General features: G+C 40.8%; 1 protein-coding gene across 1 annotated transcript in view; it reads right to left on the reverse strand.

The window, feature by feature from the left end:
* The window catches only part of MTERF1 (mitochondrial transcription termination factor 1), a 430610-nt gene that overhangs the window by 59310 nt on the left and 357305 nt on the right, over positions 1 to 13995 (reverse strand). The window contains exon 6 of the transcript XR_016394211.1: positions 1044 to 1123. The gene's annotated coding sequence lies outside the window, so the exon portion shown is untranslated. The remainder of the gene's footprint in view (positions 1 to 1043; positions 1124 to 13995) is intronic.

Genomic DNA, 13995 nt, shown 5'->3' on the forward strand with positions numbered 1-13995 from the left:
CTTATTCAGCTGATAACTTATATTCTAAAGTAAATTATTTAAATCTCATACGTTACTCTTGCAAGTAAATCAGAATTGAATGTTAAAAACTATAAAGTGACGTATGTGAAAGAAAGATGTATTGATGTGCTCTGATACACAGAATAAATATGAGCTTTTGTTTCTTGTTTTGTATATGTGTCTGTGTTGTTTGTTTTACTTTATTTTAAATTGTCCCTGAAATAGCAGTGGAGTAATAGCAGGTCTTTCTGGCAAGGGACAGAGCTGAAATTTTTACTAAGAAAGTGGAAGCTGAATTTTCTATCTCTGATATGCTATCTACAAATTTAAAATAAAATGGAACAGTAAAGTCTTTATAAGAGGGAAGTAAGAGGAATATATGGGTCTTGGCCTTAATTTTCCAAGTTCCTCATATGCTCTAATTAATTGGACCATTCTCCACTTCATTTTGTCTGTGCAACACAAGAGATGGTACAGCAGAATTTGCTTTACTCCCATGTCTTAGGGTAAGCGGTGACATTTAATGGGATCTTCTCCTAAAGACAGGGTTGGGATATACGGTTTACAATCCTCCCCAAACCAATGCAATCCTTTTTCTTGTCCAAGGGCTGGAAGACAGAGGTCAAGGGTAGTTGGCCTCTGCTACTACCCACCACTCTGGTAAAAGTACAAAACCATAGGCTGCCTGTTAGATCTCTGAGGCCACATCCCCAAGTGCTTGGAAGGGGTGTTGCTAACAATGCAGCAGAACCTAGACCCTGCCAGGGGGCCTGTGGATGTGGGACAGCCATATGCTAATGGTGACTGAATTCTCAACCTTTATCCCTCCATAGCTTCATGGTAGATATTGTTCACAAGCATAGCCCACAGTCACAGATACACACAGGCTATAGGAAGTGGCACCTTCACTTTGTCACCCAGGCAAGAAAACACATCAGAATGCAAGTGAGGGAACGTGAGGGAATTATTAACCTAAGGATAATCTTTAATCCCTTCTGATGCGCAAAACTTTGACACTTTGTTCTCAAGTGATTGTGACCTACCAGCGTAGTCCAGTACGCCGTCTCAGGAACACTGGAGAAGGTTCTTATTCAGGTCTCTTTCACATCTGAATTCTCTGACTCTATGAAAGATACAAAGATCCCAGTCACAACCAGGCAACAATTCCTCATAGGATTTTGATCAACCAGAGTGATTTTGTATAGAAACACCCAGAAAGCTGACAGAGGACCAGTCTTTCTCTCTCACATATAAGACAACATTTCCTAACATCTGGCCTGGAGAAAATTTCCCTCTGCTCCCTCACTCACTCCACAAACTCCAGAAGACTTACTTCTGCCTAAAGCTGCATTTGTATGAGATGGTTACAGATAATAGGTGGAAACTCAGTTCTACATCATGTAAAAATGTATCAAGGGAAAGGTCCATAGAGGACAGGACCCAAGGAAGCCAAGGACACCAAATATCAAATATTTGACTATCAAATTTCCCCATCCTGATCTCTCCCTCCCCCGACCCTTTTTTTTTTAGTTCTAAGTCACTGGTTATTCCAGATAGCCTCTTCTCTGTATTTAAATTCATCCAGAGATGGTACTAGAAGTGTGCCTCTGAAGGTTTTCAGTGCTGCTCTCACCCTGGGGGAGGGAAGAGTGGGGACCTTTGCACAGAACTCCCCCCCTACCCCCCACCTCAAATCTGTCTTTTCACTGTTGGTGAACATTTACAAGTCTCCTGCTGGCCGCTGATCTCACGTGCACTCAAGTGGTCATACGCAGAAGGGACATGTCACTAAATGCTGCTGCCTGCTGAGCTCTTGATTTGCACGGATAGGAGCACTGCGTAATGGCCTGCTGAGCTAACCTTCACAGGAAAGAAGGTTACCCTCGCCTTAGTTACTCTCCCTCTGGAAAGGAGCTCTGTATTCAGCCTTGCGTTTATGAAACATGAAAACACATGTTGTAAAAATGTTCTGCATATAAATGAAATAATGCAAAGCAATTATTATGCTTGTTAAGAAGGCAACGATTATGACATGAAAAATGTTAACAGTGAATAAAATATGTTTTAACTTGTTGAAAATCATTTGTCTCTTTCTTAAAAGTACTGTGTGCAACTAAAACAAGGAAAGATACCACACTGAAGGAGCATGTAAAAGGCAGAAACCTAAACACAATGGAGACAAAAACCCAAAAGTCAAGTTCAATGTGTTATCTATGCAGACTGGCTGTCAATATTTTTCAAATTAGCTGGTTAATTGCCAGATCTCCAGTTTACTTCAGGCTGTGAAGATGGAGTTTGTGTGTCAAAATTAGATGCTTCATAAATGGCTCTTCTGATGTTATCTTCAACTTCATCTCCTTTCCTAAGTAGGGCTATTAAAGTAGCTTTTACAGTGGCAGCAATTTTTCTATCTAAAGGAAAATAGCTTAAATGCTTAATGGGTCCAATTCTCTGTAGAAGTCCCAGGGCAAAGATGCTGGGAGTGAGTCCTACAAGTAGTCCCTACAGGAGCCTCTGGTGGGGTAGCGTGGGTCAGTGGGGGAGTAGATTGAGCTTCTCTGCTCCCACCTTCAGGGTGCTCCATAAGGGTAATGGAGATTATGAATAATCAACCTTATTCATAAGAGCTCTCAACCTGTCATGCCAACTCATGCTCTTCCTCTTCTCATATCTCCCCTCTTCAGCCTCCAACCCATCTCCCTGCCACACACCTCTGCCTCTCAGCCCCTGTCTTTCCACCCCACTCCCAGAGAAACATCAAAGGTATCACACAGGAAGCCTTCCTCTTCTCTCTCCATGCTTACAAACCATTGCCCATCCACATGCATCCCCTCTTCCTTCCCCTGTCTAGGGTAAACATCTCCACCTGGGCTTTGGATCCCAACCCTTAATGATTCTCAGGGGCTTCAGACCACTCTCGAGTATAGCCTACCTTCTCTCCTTTATATTCAACTGGTCTCTTTAGCAGGAGAGTTTCCACTGACATTAAACATGGAAAATGTCATCTGACCAGAGTGGGCTTGCCAGATTAAATCCAGGGTAAACAACAAATAATGTTTTAGCATAAGTATGTCCCCAATATTGCATTGGATATACTTAATATTGAGAAGTACTTGTTGTTTACCTGAAATTCAAAGTTGACTGGGCATCCTTCATCTTTTTTTATGAAATCTGGCAACCGTACACCACAGAGGTCTTTCTTGACCATTCATTGTATAAAATAGTATTTCCCCCACTTCAGATAGTTTCTATCACCTTCCTTCACTTTTTTTGTCCTCATACACTATCACCACTGGGCTTATTATGTATTTATACGTTTATTTATTGTCTCTCTCCCTTCACCTTCTCACTAGAATGTAGATTCCATTGGAACAGGGGGTTTTAGATTCTTTGCTGCGTCACTTTTGCCTAACATAGGGCTTAGCACAAGATAAGTGTCTGATAAATATGTGTTGAATAAATGTATGCTTGAGTCTCTCTCTTCTTTTAAAATAATTATCACACAACCCCATAATCCCCCTAGATCTACTCCGCCATCTCTCTCATCCACTTCAGAAACTGATTTTGTAACAGGTCTTAACACTAATTGTCCCTGTGACTTAAGCCCAGTTCCTCTTCTTCCTACTCCAGCCTGGCTCCACTCTTATTATTCCACCAAAGCAGCTCGAAGGTCACGGATTGATTCCATGTTGTTAAATCACATAGACATTTTTACCCCCATCTAATCTCTCAACAAGAGTTGATGTTATTGACCACTCCTGCTTCACGAAATAAGTCCCTTATTTCACTGGCACCACACCCTCCTGGTTTTCCTTCTACCTCCATAATCACTTCCATTGCCAATGTATCCTTCCCTACCTGGCCATTAAAGTTTGACTTTAGTCCTAGGCCCTCTTCTCTTTTCACTCTATGTTCTCTCCTCCAGGTAACCTCTGTGTGGCTTCAATGGCCGTTCATTAGCTGTTGACTCCAAAATTTGTACATCCAGCACAAAGCTCCCCTCTTAGTTCCAGACCTATATGCCTATTTGATATCTCCACCGGATATCTCAAAGTTGTATCAAACTCAATTACATAAGACTGAATTTAATGCATCCTCTGCTTATCTAAGCCCTGGTCCTCTTCTTTTGTACCACATCTTGGTGAATGACACCTCCGTGCATCTAATGGCATAAGCCAGACAACAACAGTCATCCTTGACTCCTGTAAATTTCACCTCCCAAATAGCTCCTGAATCCATTCATTTCTCTTTATCTCCATGGTCACCTAATACAAAGGACAATTAACTAACTCTTGCTAGACCACTGCAATGGCTTCTTAACCAAAAGAGCTATATTCAATGACTCCAACCTCTTCCTAACTTGTTTTCCACATTTACAGCCACAGGGATTCTTCAACCTGTGAAAAATTCTTCCTTGGTTTTTTAGAAGGCTCCAACTTCTCTTTCCAGTTTTATCACATGCCACTCTCTTCTCCATTCTCTCAACAGCAGCAACACTGGCCAGGAATCAGTTTCTTAAATGCAACTATACATTCAAGAGGGCTGGATGAGAAAGTGATTACAAAATAACTCGCTTAAAAGAGTGAAGTAGTAAGAAATAATGTTTCATGTGAAAATCTGCCATCTGCCAAAAACATCATCTAAAATTTAGGGCTGAAAGGTCCTTCACACATCATCTGGTCTAATTCTTTCCCTCCAAATAAGGACATGAGGAAATAAGGGTCCAGAAAGGAGCATGGAATGACTAAAGCCATAAAGCTATTTAAGGGTAGAGCTAGGAGATTAATGCCTGAATCTAAAGTCACACCACTTGCCCCAAGTGAAGAGTGAATAACTTATGAGAAATAAAGTGACCTGAGAATTACCATAGCTCTAAAGACATGGAGAAGCGATCAGAATGAGGCTGAGGCAGATGAAAGAAGTTAAACCAATCCGCCAATCAACCAGCAAACATTCCCACAAGAGAACTAGTGAGCCTTCAGGCATAAGAATCAGGAACTTTGTCAATGAGCTTTTCAACCAGATTGAAAAGGCCTCCTATAAATATTCAATAGCTTCCAGAAAAATAGTCAGTGGATGTGGACTGGATCAGGGTTGGGGGCTTGGTGTACCAACTGCTCAGTATATAAGTAAACAAGTGGGTCCTGACCAAACTTATCAAGTGAGAGCCCACCTTCTATTGAGTCAGCCACATAAGCCACCTGTTACCACCTGAGATTTTCACAAAGAACACATTCCAGCTTCTGTGAGTCCTTGAAGAAACTAAAAATCATCAACTTGGAGGGGGAAGATGGCGGAAGAGTAAGACGCGGAGATCACCTTCCTCCCCACAGATACACTAGAAATACATCTACACGTGGAACAACTCCTACAGAACACCTACTGAACGCTGGCAGAAGACCTCAGACCTCCCAAAAGGCAAGAAACTCCCCACGTACCTGGGTAGGGCAAAAGAAAAAAGAAAAAACAGAGACAAACAGAATGGGACCTGCACCAGTGGGAGGGAGCCGTGAAGGAGGAAAAGGTTTCCACACGCTAGAAGCCCCTTCGCGGGCGGAGACTGCGGGTGGTGGAGGGGGGAAGCTACGGAGCCGCGGGGGAGAGCGCAGCAACAGGGATGCAGAGGGCAAAGTGGACAGATTCCCGCACGGAAGTCCGGGGACGACCAGCACTCACCAGTCTGAGAGGCTTGTCTGCTCACCCGCCGGGGCGGGCAGGGCTGGGAGCTGAGGCTCGGGCTTCGGTCGGAGGGGGATTAAGAGCGCTGCTTAAAGGAGCTCCAGAGATGGGCGTGAGCCGCGGCTAACAGCACAAACCCCAGAGACGGGTACGAGACGCTAAGGCTGCTGCTGCCGCCACCAAGAAACCTGTGTGCGAGCACACGTCACTCTCCACACCCCGCTTCCGGGGAGCCTGTGCAGCCCGCCACTGCCAGGGTCCCGGGATCCAGGGACAACTTCCCCGGGAGAACGCACGGTGCGTCGCAGGCCTGTGCAACGTCACGCCAGCCTCTGCCGCCACAGGCTCGCCCCGCACTCCGTACCCCTCCCTCTCCCCAGCCTCAGTGAGCCGGAGCCCCCGAATCAGCGGCTCCTTTAACCCCGTCCTGTCTGAGCGAAGAACAGACGCCCTCCGGCGACCTACACGCAGAGGTGGGGCCAAATCTAAAGCTGAAACCCGGGAGCTGTGCAAACAAAGAAAAGAAAGGGAAATCTCTCCCAGCAGCCTCAGGTGCAGCAGATTAAATCTCCACAATCAACTTGATGTACCCTGCATCTGGGGAACACCTGAATAGACAACGAATCAACCCATATTGAGGAGGTGGACTCCGAGAGCAACATGTATTATTTTTTCCCCTTTTCCTCTTTTTGTGAGTGTGTATGTGTATGCTTCTGTGTGAGATTTTGTCTGTATAGCTTTGCTTTCACCATTTGTCCTAGGGTTCTATCCGTCCGGTTTTTTTTGTTTTGTTTTGTTTTATTTTTGACTTAAAAAAATTCTATTTCTTAATAATAATTTTTTTATTTTAATAACTTTATTTTCTTTTACCTTACTTTATTTGATTTTCTTTTATCCTCTTTCTTTCTTTCTACTCTTTCTCCCTTTTATTCTAAGCCGTGTGGATGAAAGGCTCTTGGTGCTGCAGCCAGGAGTCAGTACTCTGCCTCTGAGGTGGGAGAGCCAACTTCAGGACACTGGTCCACAACAGAACTCCCAGCTCCACGTAATATCAAACGGCGAAAATCTCCCAGAGATCTCCATCTCAACACCAACACCCAGCTTCACTCAACGACCAGCAAGCTGCAGTGCTGGACACCCTATTCCAAACAACTGGCAAGACAGGAACACAACCCCACCCATTAGCAGAGAGGCTGCCTAACATCATAATAAGTCCACAGACACCCCAAAACACACTACCAGACATGTACGTGCCCACCAGAAAGACAAGATCCAGCCTCATCCACCAGAACACAGGCACTAGTCCCCTCCACCAGGAAGCCTACAAAACCCACTGAACCAACCTTACACACTGGGGACACACACCAAAAACAACGGGAACTACGAACCTGCAGCCTGCAAAAAGGAGACCCCAAACACAGTAAGATAAGCAAAATGAGAAGACAGAAAAACACAACACAGATGAAGGAGCAAGATAAAAACCCACCAGACCTAACAAATGAAGAGGAAATAGGCAGTCTACCTGAAAAAGAATTCAGAATAATGATAGTAAAGATGATCCAGAATCTTGGAAATAGAATAGAGAAAATGCAAGAAACATTTAACAAGGACCTAGAAGAACTAAAGATGAAACAAACAACGATGAACAACAAAATAAATGACATTAAAAATACTCTAGATAGGATCAATAGCAGAATAACTGAGGCAGAAGAACGGATAAGTGACCTGGAAGATAAAATAGTGGAAATAACTACTGCAGAGCAGAATAAAGAAAAAAGAATGAAAAGAACTGAGGACAGTCTCAGAGACCTCTGGGACAACATTAAACACACCAACATTCGAATTATAGGGCTTCCAGAAGAAGAAGAGAAAAAGAAAGGGACTGTGAAAATATTTGAAGAGATTATAGTTGAAAATTTCCCTAATATGGGAAAGGAAATAGTTAATCAAGTCCAGGAAGCACAGAGAGTCCCATACAGGATAAATCCAAGGAGAAATACGCCAAGACACATATTAATCAAACTGTCAAAAATTAAATACAAAGAAAACATATTAAAAGCAGCAAGCGAAAAGCAACAAATAACACACAAGGGAATCCCCATAAGGTTAAAAGCTGATATTTCAGCACAAACTCTGCAAGCCAGAAGGGACTGGCAGGACATATTTAAAGTGATGAAGGAGAAAAACCTGCAACCAAGATTACTCTACCCAGCAAGGATGTCATTCAGATTTGATGGAGAAATTAAAATCTTTACAGACAAGCAAAAGCTGAGAGAGTTCAGCACCACCAAACCAGCTTTACAACAAATGCTAAAGGATCTTCTCTAGGCAAGAAACACAAGAGAAGGAAAAGACCTATAATAACAAACCCAAAACAATTAAGAAAATGGGAATAGGAACATACATATCGATAATTACCTTAAATGTAAATGGATTAAATGCTCCCACCAAAAGACACAGACTGGCTGAATGGACACAAAAACAAGACCCATATATATGCTGTCTACAAGAGACCCACTTCAGACCTAGAGACACATACAGACTGAAAGTAAGGGGATGGAAAAAGATATTTCATGCAAATGGAAACCAAAAGAAAGCTGGAGTAGCAATTCTCATATCAGACAAAATAGACTTTAAAATAAAGACTATTAGAAGAGACAAAGAAGGACACTACATAATGATCAAGGGATCGATCCAAGAAGAAGATATAACAACTGTAAATATTTATGCACCCAACATAGGAGCACCTCAATACATAAGGCAAATACTAACAGCCATAAAAGGGGAAATCGACAGTAACACATTCATAGTAAGGGCCTTTAACACCCCACTTTCACCAATGGACAGATCATCAAAAATGAAAATAAATAAGGAAACACAAGCTTTAAATGATACATTAAACAAGATGGACTTAATTGATATTTATAGGACAGTCCATCCATAAACAACAATACACATTCTTCTCAAGTGCTCATGGAACATTCTCCAGGATAGATCGTATCTTGGGTCACAAATCAAGCCTTGGTAAATTGAAGAAAACTGAAATTGTATCAAGTATCTTTTCTGACCACAACGCTATGAGACTAGATATCAATTACAGGAAAAGATCTGTAAAAAATACAAACACATGGAGGCGAAACAATACACTGCTTAGTAACGAAGTGATCACTGAAGAAATCAAAGAGGAAATCAAAAAATACCTAGAAACAAATGACAATGGAGACACGACGACGCAAAATCTATGGGATGCAGCAAAAGCAGTTCTAAGAGGGAAGTTTATAGCAATACAATCCTACCTTAAGAAACAGGAAACATCTCAAATAAACAACCCAACCTTGCACCTAAAGCAATTAGAAAAAGAACAAAAAAACCCCAAAGTTAACAGAAGGAAAGAAATCATAAAGATCAGATCAGAAATAAATGAAAAAGAAATGAAGGAATCAACAGCAAAGATCAATAAAACTAAAAGCTGGTTCTTTGAGAAGATAAACAATTGATAAACCATTAGCCAGACTCATCAAGAAAAAAAGGGAGAAGACTCAGATCAATAGAATTAGAAATGAAAAAGGAGAAGTAACAACTGACACTGCAGAAATACAAAAGATCATGAGATATTACTACAAGCTACTCTATGCCAATAAAATGGACAACCTGGAAGAAATGGACAAATTCTTAGAAAGGCACAACCTGCCAAGACTGAATCAGGAAGAAATAGAAAATATGAACAGACCAATCACAAGCACTGAAATTGAAACTGTGATTAAAAGTCTTCCAACAAACAAAAGCCCAGGACCAGATGGTTTCACAGGCAAATTCTGTCAAACAGAGAAGAGCTAACACCTATCCTTCTCAAACTCTTCCAAAATATAGCAGCGGGAGGAACACTCCCATACTCATTCTACGAGGCCACCATCACCCTGATACCAAAACCAGACAAGGGAAAGAAATAAAGAAAACTACAGGCCAATTTCACAAAGAAAGAACACTACAGGCCAATATCACTGATGAACATAGATGCAAAAATCCTCAACAAAATACTAGCAAACAGAATTCAACAGCACATTAAAAGGATCATACACCATGATCAAGTGGGGTTTATTCCAGGAATGCAAGGATTCTTCAATATGCGCAAATCAATCAATGTGACACACCATATTAACAAATTGAAGAAGAAAAACCATATGGTCATCTCAATAGATGCAGAAAAAGCTTTCGACAAAATTCAACACCCACTTATGATAAAAACCCTCCAGAAAGTAGGCATAGAGGGAACTTTCCTCAATATAATAAAGGCCATATATGACAAACCCACAGCCAACATCATCCTCAGTGGTGAAAAACTGAAAGAATTTCCACTAAGATCAGGAACAAGACAAGGTTGCCAACCCTCACCACTCTTATTCAACATAGTTTTGGAAGTTTTAGCCACAGCAATCACAGAAGAAAAGGAAATAAAAGGAATCCAAATCGAAAAAGAAGAAGTAAAGCTGTCACTGTTTCTAGATGACATGATACTATACACAGAGAATCCTAAAGATGCTACCAGAAAACTACTAGAGCTAATCAATGAATCTGCTAAAGTAGCAGGATGCAAAATTAATGCACAGAAATCTCTGGCATTCCTATAAACTAATGATGAAAAATCTGAAAAATCTGAAAGTGAAATCAAGAAAACAGTCCCATTTACAACAAAAAGAATGAGAAATCTAGGAATAAACCTACCTAAGGAGACAAAAGACCTGTATGCAGAAAATTATAAGACACTGATGAAAGAAATTAAAGATGATACAAATAGATGGAGAGATATACCAAGTTCTTGGATTGGAAGAATCAACATTGTGAAAATGACTCTACTACCCAAAGCAATCTACAGATTCAATGCAATCCCTATCAAACTACCACTGGTATTTTTCACAGAACTAGAACAAAAAATTTCACAATTTGTATGGAAACACAAAAGACCCTGAAGAGCCAAAGCAATCTTGAAAACGAAAAACGGAGCTGGAGAAATCAGGCTTCCTGACTTCAGACTATACTGCAAAGCTACAGTAATCAAGACAGTATGGTACTGGCACAAAAACAGAAATATAGATCAATGGAACAGGATAGAAAGCCCAGAGATAAACCCAGGCATATATGGTCACCTTATCTTTGATAAAGGAGGCAGGAATGTACAGTGGAGAAAGGACAGCCTCTTCAATAAGTGGTGCTGGGAAAACTGGACAGGTACATGTAGAAGCATGAGATTAGATCACTCCCTAACCCCATACACAAAAATAAGCTCAAAATGGATTAAAGACCTAAATGTAAGGCCAGAAACTATCAAACTCTTTGGGCAAAACACAGGCAGAACACTCTATGACATAAATCACAGCAAGATCCTTTTTGACTCACCTTCTAGGGAAATGGAAATAAAAACAAAAATAAACAAATGGGACCTAATGAAACTTCAAAGCTTTTGCACAGCAAAGGAAACCATAAACAAGACCAAAAGACAACCCTCAGAATGGGAGAAAATATTTGCAAATGAAGCAACTGACAAAGGATTAATCTCCAAAATTTACTAGTAGCTCATGCAGCTCAATAACAAAAAACCAAACAACCCAATCCAAAAATGGGCAGAAGACCTAAACAGACATTTCTCCAAAGAAGATATACAGACTGCCAACCAACACATGAAAGAATGCTCAACATCACTAATTATTAGAGAAATGGAAATCAAAACTACAACGAGATATCATCTCACACCAGTCAGAATGGCCATCATCAAAAAATCTAGAAACAATAAATGCTGGAGAGGGTGTGGAGAATAGGGAACCCTCTTGCACTGCTGGTGGGAATGTGAATTGGTACAGCCACTATGGAGAACAGTATGGAGGTTCCTTAAAAAACTACAACTAGAACTACCATATGACCCAGCAATCCCACTACTGGGCATATACCCTGAGAAAACCATAATTCAAAAAGATTCATGTACCAAAATGTTCATTGCAGTTCTATGTACAATAGCCAGGAGATGAAAACAACCTAAGTGTCCATCATCGGATGAATGGATAAAGAAGATGTGGCACATATATACAATGGAATATTACTCAGCCATAAAAAGAAACGAAATTGAGCTATTTGTAATGAGGTGGATAGACCTAGAGTCTGTCATACAGAGTGAAGTAAGTCAGAAAGAGAGAGACAAGTACCGTATGCTGACACATATATATGGAATTTAAGAAAAAAAAAATGTCATGAAGAACCTAGGGGTCAGACAGGAATAAAGACACAGACCTACTAGAGAATGGACTTGAGGATATGGGGAGGGGGAAGGGTAAGCTGTGACAAAGTGCGAGAGTGGCATAGACATATATACACTACCAAACGTAAAATAAATAGCTAGTAGGAAGCAGCCGCATAGCACAGGGAGATCAGCTCGGTGCTTTTTGACCACCTAGAGGGGTGGGATAGGCAGGGTGGGAAGGAGAGAGATGCAAGAGGGAAGAGATATGGGAACATATGTATATGTACAACTGATTCACTTTGTTATAAAGCAGAAACTAACACACCATTGTAAAGCAATTATACTCCAATAAAGATGTAAAAAAAAAAAAAATCATCAACTTGATGCCCACTGAAAGTTACAAAGTTAGGGCCACAGATTCAAGGTACCACTACTTCCTGACAATTAGGCAAAGATATCAACAGAGAGATCCTGGTCCATTGCCTTTCAAAGGAAAGCCCAGGCTACCGAGCACAATTCATACTTTGAAACTAAACTTACCATTCAATGGCCAAGGGAAGCTTTCTGGAGGACACTTCTATTGAGATCAAGAGAGGCTGAGTAATCACTACAGGCACTGAAGTGTAAATGAGTGTGAAAGTTGCCTTTTGATGTCAAAAGACCTGACAAGATTCTTTTCCAAATGGGATTGAAATTATTAAATTTGTTGAGCTAAGAGACACTGTTTATCAGCTGTATTTTTAATTGGTTTCCAGGGAACACCTATGTTAGGGTTATAAGCATCAAAGGTGATAAACAACTTAATTATCCTCCCAGAACAATTAGGAAAAAGTATCACTGTTGGTGAGTTTCCTTTAATGCCTTCTTTTGAAATGCCATCCTGCTACTATTGTCGGACTATCTGTAGTTTTATTTCCCAGAGCTTTGATGCTCCCTTCATAAATAGAAAAGGCAATTAGAAGTAGATTAATGAAGTTAACAACATTTACACTGGTCAGATATATCTTAAGTTACCATTGGGCGTAGCTTCTCCTTGGAGAAGCAGCAAGTTAAAGGGAATCAGAAAACCTTGAGAGAATTTTGAGGGATGAGGCAGAAAGCCCATGAGGAGCTGGAAAAGCCTGGGCATGGTATCCATTCTTTATTATGGATTCTTTATTATTATTCTCTTCTCGAGAAAAGAGAGCTGCCAACTGGGAGGCTGTTATAGGGAGGGGAGGGAAGAGTTTCATATTTTGTTTATTTCCATTCAGTGTCTTTAAATTTTATTCATGAAGAAAAATGGAAACATGAAGCCAGAGTGTGGTAGTTGTTAGTAAGCCAGACTCTCTGTTCAACGTATATTTCTTCCCTCAGATTCCATCATTGGAGCATGAAGGTTTTTTCATTTTCTAGACTCTACTCAAATACAATGTCCCTGGGAGGACTTTTAATTTTTTTAAATTACTGCTATAACAGAGAACAATAACCTTTCTGTAGAGAACAAAGAACAAGTAGGAAGTGGGATTTGAATAGAGGCCAAAGACGGACTTTCCCAAATTCAGTTTTGCTCAGGACTAACACTGAGTTGCATTTTGGTTTTGCCTCCTTTTCTTATTTCTTTGTTACGTGGAAAATTTTTCTGAATCTCACCTTCACTCTTTGAACTGGGGTTATGTGGTTAGACTTATCTGTCTTTTTACCTGGCAGAAAATGAATGAGAAACACTCTGTTTTGAGTGTCTCAAGAAGTGATGCCATACAGAATCAGGCAAATATACTATAATCACTTTTACACACTTCATGTTTTTAAATATGTTAACTGGGGTGAAAAACAGAGTTGGAAAGGGAAGCTATTCCTGTCTCATTTTACAAACAAAGAAACTGAGGCCCATCTGGAAATAGCTATCAGCCCAGGGCTCCTGGAGAACTACCCCATAGCCTTCCCACTTGATTCTGCTAAGGGAAATCTTGCACCATGGTTGGGACTGGAATCATATTAAATAACTGTCTCCATGTGATATCCTTGATGTTGAATACAATTAAAGAGAAAAACAGTGCCACCATCCTTTCAGCCCTGCCCCAAACTGGCAATCTACCAAGTAGGCC

The sequence above is a fragment of the Delphinapterus leucas genome, chromosome 9 (assembly GCF_059928025.1).
Source record: "Delphinapterus leucas isolate spDelLeu-1000000601 "Yukka" chromosome 9, BTC_Dleu_Yukka2, whole genome shotgun sequence".
In the NCBI taxonomy this organism is placed as follows: Eukaryota; Metazoa; Chordata; class Mammalia; order Artiodactyla; family Monodontidae; genus Delphinapterus; species Delphinapterus leucas.